Source organism: Orycteropus afer, unplaced genomic scaffold (genome assembly GCF_000298275.1).
Source record: "Orycteropus afer afer isolate SDZICR_OR568_19922 unplaced genomic scaffold, OryAfe1.0 scaffold00232, whole genome shotgun sequence".
NCBI classification, from domain to species: domain Eukaryota; kingdom Metazoa; phylum Chordata; class Mammalia; order Tubulidentata; family Orycteropodidae; genus Orycteropus; species Orycteropus afer.
In genome coordinates this window covers 4,530,392-4,540,493 of record NW_006921819.1, presented here as the reverse complement: position 1 = coordinate 4,540,493, position 10,102 = coordinate 4,530,392, and the positions used below count along the sequence as shown (strand labels likewise).

General features: G+C 40.1%; 1 pseudogene; it reads right to left on the bottom strand.

The window, feature by feature from the left end:
• Positions 1 to 642: 642 nt before the first annotated feature.
• Positions 643 to 9,428, bottom strand: LOC103203838 (annotated as a pseudogene).
• Between the last annotated feature and the right edge of the window lie 674 nt (positions 9,429 to 10,102).

The following is a 10,102-nucleotide window of genomic DNA, read 5'->3' as shown; positions in this document are numbered from 1 at the left end:
CAAGATAGGTGAACAATCAAGTCCAGGATGGTTTTTCTATTTGATAAATACATCCAGAACTCAGTACAGTAAATAAAGTTTGCATGCAGTATAAGTATCTTTAAATGACGTTTTGAGCAAATAAATCTTTTGCTCCATAGCTAATGGTGTATAAGAATCCCTCCCCCCTTTTTTAAATAGCCGTAAGGTCCCTCCTCCTCAGTTCCAAAGAGGAATCATGAAGACCAGATACTTTCTTGAGAGTTTCTGCACATCATACTAAATAACATGCAAAGAGTTCAACAACATTTTTCTTGAAGGTAAGTATTAACCTTCAAATGGACATGTTAACCAAAGAAAAAGTCCACTTAACTATTTCCATTACACTGTTTCATTTGGTCGGAGCTCTGGTGGTGTAGTGCCTAAGGCATTGACTGCTAACCAGAAGGCTGGTGGTTCAAACCCACCAGCCACTCCTCAGAAGGAAGATTGGGCAATCTACTTCCATAGTTTTACTGCCTTGGAAACCCAAGGAGGGATCGCTATGAGCCGATGGCAATGAGTTTGGTTTTGGTAAAAAAGAAGTCAAATAATACAGGGTCAACAGGTTAGTTTATCCACCGGCTACTGCATATGACACCAAAAGTTTTAAAGGCCAACATTTTATGCAACATAGTTGTGCTGGTTTGGATTTTATCTCTTTCTATGTAGTTTCTGTCAATTAAAGATTCTATCCTCTTAAAATCAGCAGGCTTTACAGGAAATTTCAATTGGTTGTATACTTCTGAAACCAGAAGATTGTGGCTAAGTGTCTTTCTCATTTTTCATAATTTGAACATCACAGCATCAATTTGATACTGTCTCTCTTGAAATACTCTCTGTAGTGCTTGCTTGTTTCTCAACTGTTTCTTTCATCTGGATTTGATTGATCTCTATCCTGAAAAGTTTGTCTTTGAAATCATCACTACAAATGAACTTATCACCATCTTCAATATCTTTGCCCTTTGGATTTTTCACCAGAACTCTAGCTTTGCTGCAAGCCAATGACTGCAGAGTTCTCCTTAACTCTCCATCCTCTATTCTGGTAACTTGCTTGATCTCTTCTAAACTGAAATCCTCCTCCTCATTAAACAGAAGCACAAGTGTTTGAAAAAGAGAGACCTGGAATTCTTTTTCACCCTCTTTAAATTCTGCTTTTAGCACACTTTGTCCTAGAGTCAATTGCCACTGAAGTTTCTGGCCATTATGTTTGCCTGAGGGGGAAAAAATTAAGCCTAGAGAATATTGAAAGATTTTATGGGCAAAATATTGAATGATGAAAGAAGCATCAAAAGAAGATGGAAGGAACACACAGAGTCACTGTACCAAAAAGAACTGTAGCTCTTCATCCATTTCAGGAAGTGGCATATGATCAAGAACCAATGGTATTGAAAAAAGATGTCAAAACTGCACTGAAGGAATTGGCAAAGAACAAGGCTCCAGGAATTGATGGAATACCCATTGAGATGTTTCAACAAATGGATGCCCCATGGAAGGCACTCACTCAGCTATGCCAAGAGATTTGGAAGACAGCTACTCAGATTTGGCCAACTGAGTGGAAGAGTACCATATTTATACCCATTCCAAAGAAAAGTGATCCCACAGAATATGAAAATTATCAAACAATATCATTAATATTACAGGCAAGTAAAATCTTACTGAAGATAATTCAAAAATGGTTGTAACAGTATATTGACAGAGAGTTTCCAGAAATGCAAGCTGGATTCAGAAAAGGACATTGAATGAGGGATATCATTGCTGATGTCAGATAGATCTTACCTGAAAGTAAAGAATACCAGAAAGATGTTTATTTGTGCTTTACTGACTATGCAAAAGCGTTCAGTTGTGTGGATCATAACAAGTTGTGAATAACATTGAAAAGTATGGGAATTACAGAACATTCGGTTGTACTCGTGAGGAACCTGTACATAGATCAGGAGGCTGTCATTTGAACAGAATAAGGGGATACTGCATGGTTCAAAATCAAGAAGGGAGTGCGTCGAGGTTGTATCCTTTCACCATACTTATTCAACTGGTATGCTGAGCAAAAAATCCTAGAAGCTGGATTATATAAAGAAGAACATGGCATCAGGATTGGAGGAAGACTCATTAGCAACCTGTGATATGCAGATGACACAACTTTGCTTGCTGAAAGTGAGGATGACTTGAACACTTACTCATGAAGATTAAAGACTACAGTCTGCAGTATGGATTACACCTCAATATAAAGAAAACAAAAATCCTCACAACTCGTCCATTAAACAGCTTCACAATGGATGGAGAAAAGATTGAAGTTGTCAAGGATTTCATATTACATGGTTCTACAATCAACACCAATGGAAGCAGCAGTCAAGACATCAAATGATGTATTGCATTGGGAAAATCTGCTGCAAAAGACCTCTTTCAAATGCTGAAGAGCAAAGATGTCTCCTTGAAGACTAAGGTGAGTCTAACCCAAGCCATGGTATTTTCAATCACCTCTTTTGCACGTGAGAGATGGACAATGAATAAGGAAGACTGAGGAAGAGTTGATGCTTTTGAGTTGTGACGTAGGAGAAGAATGCTAAGAGTACCATGGTCTGCTAAAATGGCTAACAAATCTGTCCTGGAAGAAGTGCAGCTGGAATGCTCCTTCAAAGAGAGAATGGTGAAACTTCATCTCACCTACTTTAGTCAAGTTGTCAGAAGGAACCATTCCCTGGAGAAGGATATCATGCTTGGTAAAGTGGAGGGTAAATGAAAAAGGGGAAGGCCCTCAAATAAGATGGACAGACACAGTGGTTGCAATGATGGGCTCAGGTATATCAAGGATTGTGAGGCTTACAGAAGACCCAGCAGTGTTTTGTTCTGGTTTGCATAGGGTCACTATGAGTCAGAGATGACTAGATGGCACCTAACAACAGTAACATGTTTACCTAGGTAAAATGTCTTGAAAATCTCCTGAAGTTTTACCATTTCTGGTGGTAAATGGACTTCCATAGGCACATATGTTAGCCAATAATCCATTGTTAGGATATTCACAGTTAATTTAATATTTCCAGGTACAGTCTGGTTCTGCATATACCCACCAGCTAGCTCAAGTCTCCAGTTTTTCACTTGCTCCACTTCCTGTTTGCAGGGAATAACTTTTACCTATTTGAACTGACACATGATGTCTTTAGAAAATTCTATGTCTTTAAACATGCCTTCAAGTTTGCTGGTGAAAGCAATTCCACATTCATGTTTAAGCTTGGACAGCATTGATTTTTCAGCATCTACAGATGCACTCTTCCCAACCAGCAAGCACTTGGCTAAATCTTTTTTATAAAAGGCCTCAAAAACATCCTTGCCACAGAGAAATCTAAATATGATCATAATTGTATCCAATATTCTTTTCAAGTTCTTCATTTGTAGCTTCTTTGTTGCCTCATGAAGCTTTGAATCTACATACTTAGCTACAAGTTCGGCAGGTTTGTTTGTTTTTTTGTTAATGAATGTTTCAAATGCTTCTTTAATATTCTTGTTGTTAGGTGCCATCCAGTCATCTCTGACTCATAGAGACCCTATGCACAGCAGAACAAAACATTGCCCGGTCCCCTGCCAGATCCACGATCCTTGCTATACTTGAGACCATCGCCACAGCCACTGTTAATCCATCTTGTTGAGGGCCTTCCCCTCCTTCATCAACCGTCCACCTTACCAAGCATGGCATTCTTCTCTAGGGAATGGTCCCTTCTGCCAAAGTGACCAAAGTAGATGAGATGAAGTTCGGTCATTCTTGCCTCCAACGAGTCTTTTGGCTACACTTCATCCAAGACAGATTTATTAGATCTTTTAGCAGTCCATGGTACTCTCACCATTCTTCGCCAGCACCACTACTCAAAAGAATCAATTCTTCTTCAGTCTTCCTTATTCATTGTCCAGCTCTCATATGCATATGAGGTGACTGAAAATATCATGGCTTGTGTCAGGCTCACCTTAGTCCTCAAGAAGACATCTTTGCTCTTCAGCACTTGAAAGAGGTCCTTTGCAGCTGATTTGCCCAGTGCTATATATTGCCTGATGTCCTGACTGCTGCTTCCATTGGCATAGATTGTAGAGCCAAGCAATGTGAAGTCTTTGACAACTTCAATCTTTTCTCCATTTATCATGATGCTGCTTATAGGTCTAGTTGTGAAGATTTTTGTTTTCTTTATATTGAGATGTAATCCATACTGCAGACTGTAGTCTTCAGTCTTCATCAGTAAGTGCTTTAAGTCATCCTCACTTTCAGCAAGCAAAATTGTGTCATCAGCATATCACAGGTTGTTAATGAGTCTTGGTCCAATCCTGATGGCATGTTCTTCTTCATGTAGTCCAGCTTCTCAGATTATTTTCTCAGTATATAGTTTAAATAAGTATGGTGAAAGGATACAACCCTGATTCACTCCCTTCTTGATTTTAAACCATGTGGTGTCCCCTTGTTCTGTTTGAACGACAGCCTCTTGGTCTGTGTACACATTCCTCATGAGTATAATGAAGTGTTCTGAAATTCCCATTCTTCTCAATGTTACCCATAATTTGTTATGATTGCACACAACCAAATGCGTTTGCATAGTCAATAAAACATAAGTAAACACTTTTCTGGTATTCTTTGCTTTGAGCCAAGATCCATCTGACATCAGCTATGATATCTCTTGTTCCACATCCTCTTCTGAATCCAGCTTGCATTTCTGGAAGTTCTCTGCCAATAAATTGCTGCAACCGTTTTTGAATTATCTTCAGTAACATTTTACTTGGGTGTGATATTAATGATATTGTTCCATAATTTCCACAATCTGTGGGATCATCTTTCTTTGGAATGGGTACAAATATGAATCTTTTCAGTCAGTTGGTCAGGTAGCTGTCTTCCAAATCTCTTGGCATAACTGAGTGAGTGCCTCCAGTGGGGCATCCGTTTGTTGAAACATCTCAATGGGTATTCCGCCAATTCCTGATGCCTTGTTCTTTGCCAATTCCTTCAATGAAGCTTCATCTTCTTCCTTCAGTGCCATTGGTTCTTGATCATATGCCACCTCCTGAAATGGATGAAGATCAACCAGTTCTTTTTGGTAAAATGAGTCTGTTTATTCCTTCCATCTTCTTTTGATGCTTCCTGCATCATTCAATATTTTGCCCATAGAATCTTTCAATATTGCGATGCAAGGCTTAATTTTTTTCCTCAGTTCTTTGAGCTTGAGAAATGTTGAGAATGTTCTTCCCTTTTGGTTTTCTAACTCCAGGTCTATGCACATTTCATTATAGTAATTGGCTTTGTCTGCTCGAGCTGCTATTCAAAATCTGTTCTGCTCTTTTAGCTTGTTGTTTCTTCCATTTGCTTTAGCTACTCTCCAGTCAAGGGCAAGTTTCAGAGTCTCTTCTGACATCCATTTTGTTTTTTCTTCCTTCCTCATCTTTTTAATGACCTCTTGCTTTCTTCATGGATGATGTTCTTGGTGTCATCATATAATTCCTCTGGTACTTGGTCATTGGTATTCAATGCATCAAATCTATTCTTTAGACTGTCTCTAAATTCATGAGGAATATATTCAAGGTCATATTGTGGCTTTTGTGGAATTGTTTCAATTGTCTTCAACCTCAAGTTGAATTTGCATATGAGCAGTTGATGGTCTGTTCCACAATCAGCTCCTGGCCTTGTTTTGGCTAAAGATATTGAGTTTTTCCATTGCCTCTTGTCACAGATGCAGTCAATCTTATTCCTGTGCACTCCATCTGGTGATGTGCATATGTATAGCCATAGTTTGTGTTGTTGAAAAAGGTATTTGCAATGAATAAGCCATTGGTCTTGCAAATTTCTATCATGTGGTCTCCAGCATTATTTCTGTCACCAAGCTCAAATTTTCCAGCTACTGGTAATTCTTCTTTGTTTCCAACTTTTGCATTCCAGTCACCAGTGATAACTGACACATCTTGATTGCATGTTCTGTCAAATTCAGACTGCAGAATTTGATAAAAATATTCAATTTATTCATCTTTGGCTTTGGTGGTTCGTGTGTAAATTTGAATAATCATAGTATTTACTGTTCTTCCTTATAGGAGTAGGTATATTATCCTATCATTGACTACATTGTACTTCAGGACAGATCTTGAAACATCCTTTGTGATGATGAGTGCCATGCCATTCCTCCTCAAACTGTCATTCCTGGCATAGTAGATCACATGGTCGTCTGATTCAAAATGGCCAAAACCGGTCCATTTCAGCTCACTAATGCCTGGGATATCAATTGTTATGCATTTCATTTCATTTTTGACAACTTCCAATTTTCCTAGATTCGTACTTCATACATTCCATGTTCCAAATATTAATAGATGTTTGCAGCTGTTTCACCTCGAATGAGTCATGCTACATCAGCAAATGGAGGTCATGAAAGCTTTACTTTATCCCTATCATTAAGGTTGGTTCTACTCTAATGATGCAGCTCTTTCCCACCTGTATTTTGAGTGCCTTCCAACCTAAGGTGCTGGTCTTTCTGCATTGTATTGGACAGTGTTTCTAGGCTATACATAAAGTTTCCCAGTAATGTAACAGATGGTATTTCTCTGCTATTCATAAGATTTTGTCTGGCCAATTTTTTGAGAAGTGGATAGCCTCTTCCTTCTTCCTACTCTGTCTCTGTCTGTAAGCTGCATTGAAACTTGTGCACCATGTGCAACCCTGCTGGCATTTGAGACACCAGTGGCACAGGCTCAAGCCTCACAGCAACATGCAAGCCACCACAGTATGACAAACTGAAGGACAAGTTTGTCTTCCTTAGCTGTTTGAAACCTCTCTGCCCTCCCCTTACCTGGATCCTGAGGCTCTATAGTCCCTGGCTCCTGCCACCCCCCTTCCTGCTTCTTTCATGGCATTGATAAATTTTGCATTTTTCAGAGAGCAGATAGCAATTATGTGGTCAACTTTATCTTTGAAATCCAGCAATTCTTGAACCATGGTTTTATCTTTTTCAGGATTAATTGCCACAGTGCTCCCAAATGTCTTGATGTACTCAATCCACTGCTGCAAGACAATATGAACTCTTCTACAAGTGTATCTTTAAAGGGACAAGGTTGTAGTTACTTCTTGGCCACAGCCAGCTGCCCAGATGGAGGGAATAGTTGGACCTTTGGGCTCAGGCCCATGGTTGCAGGCGACATCAAGCTCAATTGGCATAACATACTACACAAAAACACTCTTCCACATCCTGCTTTGGTGAGTAGTGACTGAGATCTTAAAAGCTTGCAAGCAGCCATCTAGATGCAGTAATGGGTCTTTCCTTGTTCACAGCAAAGAAGAATGAAGAAAACCAAAGACTCATGGAAACAATTAGTCCAAGCAGCTGGCACACCATGCCATCCTCAACCTATACTTTTATGAGATCAGAAGACCTAGATGGTGCCTGGCTACCAGTGTCAACTACTTGGAGGGGGATCTCTGTAGGAGATACTGGATAGAGTGGGAGAACAATCTGGAACAAAACTCAAAATCATAAAGAAAAAAGACCAGGTTTGCTGGTCTGATAGAGCCTGATGCAACCACTGAGACTATGCCCCATAGCTGCCCTTCAGGTCTGGAATTAAACACACTCCTGCAGCTGTAGCCAAACAAAAGACAGGCATATGAGCTGAACATTTACATTAGGTAGATACACTCCTTGGAGAGAATAATCATGGGAGAATAAAAGGGCTGTATATGCACAGAGAGGCAGCTTGGGCAGCAGGAGTGCATGGGAGGGAAAGACACAGGGAAGAGGTAATTATGCAGAGGAAGTAAGAGGGGAGCTGTTGCATTTTCGAAAATTGCAATCAATGTCATGAGACAAAGTGTATGTGAGCTGCTGCATGGAAAGTGAATTTGCTTTGTAAACTTTCACCCAAATCACAATAAAATTTGGAAAAGAGAGAGAGAGAGAGAGAGAGAGAGAACACCTGAACTCCACCTCGAACTCTACTGAAGTGCTGATACAGGAAACATAAATCTTGAATTCAGTTTTCATTGAGAGGTTATTTAAAAAATTCTGAAGAATTGTTGTTAAATATTTACCTAGAAGTTGTTTTCTTACAGTAGCAATTAATGATTTCTGAGTGGTCTGATCTAAGTATGTAATAAGTCTATCTGCTTCTTCTTCTAGATGTTTGTTAACATGATGAAGATATTCAGTAACCTCTCTTTCTTGCATTAATTCTTGGCCTTCCGCTGCATAAAGCTGGTTAGTTTCTTCCAAGAATTGTTGTTCAAAAGAATCTTGATAAATTTGCAAATCAGAGAGCATGCTTAACAGACTTCAGAGTAAACTTCTATCAATTGCTTCAGTATTCCTTTTCCTCTCAACCAAGAGAAGAATGCCATCAATTGTCTTATTCTGGACTTTCTGATCACCAATAATATGAGCTCTAAATAACTCTAGTCCCATGTCCCAAATGGAGGGTAGCATGGAATCTGAAGAACATACGTTCTATTCAGGAACAAAAAAATGCTCCTTATCATGATCATTTGTCTGCAGTGATTTTGGCAGCATTTATCAATTTTCCTTAGAAAAAGAACACTATCCAGTGAATCCTCTCTGAACTGATGAATCTGTGCTTTGATGTGCTCTTCACAAATCTGTCTCAGCTGTTTGTACAAGTTTTCAGAAATCTCGTAAGAACAAAGATTTTCCACAGCCTGTTTGAGTTCTTCTGAATTGTACTTGATTGAAGTACTATTCTGGATAGCTTCCACTGCTTCTTTCAGTTTCTGCCATGTTTCATCTGTGTAGTTTTCTGGTAATTTAGGCTTATCTTTAAAGTTCTTGACCACTAACTTAGCAGAGCCGGGCTTGTTGTTAGCAAAGCTAGAGACAATGGTAGATTTGGTTAGGCCATTTGCATGATGCACTGAAGCCGTGGAAGAGATTAATAGACTCTTGTGTTTAAGTTGTTGCTGCTGAGATGTTGCAATAGTTGGTGAAGATGAGGAGAAGGAGGAGGAGGAGGAGGAGGAGGAGGAGGAGGATTCCTCAGCCATCCTCCCATCAAACCCTACAAACTCCAGGGTTTCTTCATGACAGCTTCTTCAGTTTCGGTAGGTGGCTGGAAGCAGCCACTGACAAAACCCTCCCCCCCCCACACACACCAGGCAGGAAAAGGAGGAGGTTGAAGGGGATGATGAATCCCTAGGTTGTAAAGGAGGAGTAGAAGAGGAGGAAGAGGTGGAATCAAAGTCTTCTCTCTCATTACCTCTATTACTGCCACCTATGCTGCTACTGTTTAACTTTCTCTTCTTGGAAGAGGTGGGTGGAAGAGGTGGTATTACAGTCAGTGGCAGATCTGACCTCTTGAGCAGCAGCAGCAGCTGAGGGATTGTGGGAAGAAAAACCTGTTGCAAATATGAAACTATCAGAGTCAACAGGCAGAGGAGTATCAAAAACTTGCATTTATATGCCTGCATGCTTGTAGGAGAGAAGGTGGAAATGCTAGAGGGGGAAGGGAAGAAATAGGAGAGGAGAAACACAGAGGACAAGAAGCAAAGTGAAAGGGAGAGCTAAATCAGGGGAATGGAAGGATTTGGGTAGGCGGGTAGGCTGACACCAGGAGTGACCAGAACCAGACCGGGACAGCAAATGAGGAGGGAGACAGATAAAGGGCCCTGCCATCCCCCTCCCTAGCTTTTTGATCTTCACCCCTCCACTTTCTGCAGGAGTGACTCAGAGAGTCTCTGATGCTTCAGCTCCTCTTCCTCTTCTCCCTCTTACTGGAAGGGGAAATGTTGTGGCTGGGGAGGAGGAGGAGAGAATGGGGCCTGTGATTGTCCCCGCCAAAGAGGCTAAAGATCCCATTACATGATTATGTTTTGTAGCTTAATATGGTGAATTTTAATGAGTGATCACCTGATGTTAAACATTTATTACATATTTTCAATTACATTACTCTGATATTCTACATCCATGGGAGTTTTAGATGATCTTAATGGATTCATTTGCTGAGTGGGCAGAATATTTTGTGTGAATTTTCAGGATGGCAAAAGAGGGCTTTGTTCATCCTTTGCCCATTCATATGTTCATCCATTGATTCCTTCTACAAATGAGAGCACGAAGCACAGAATCCTGGC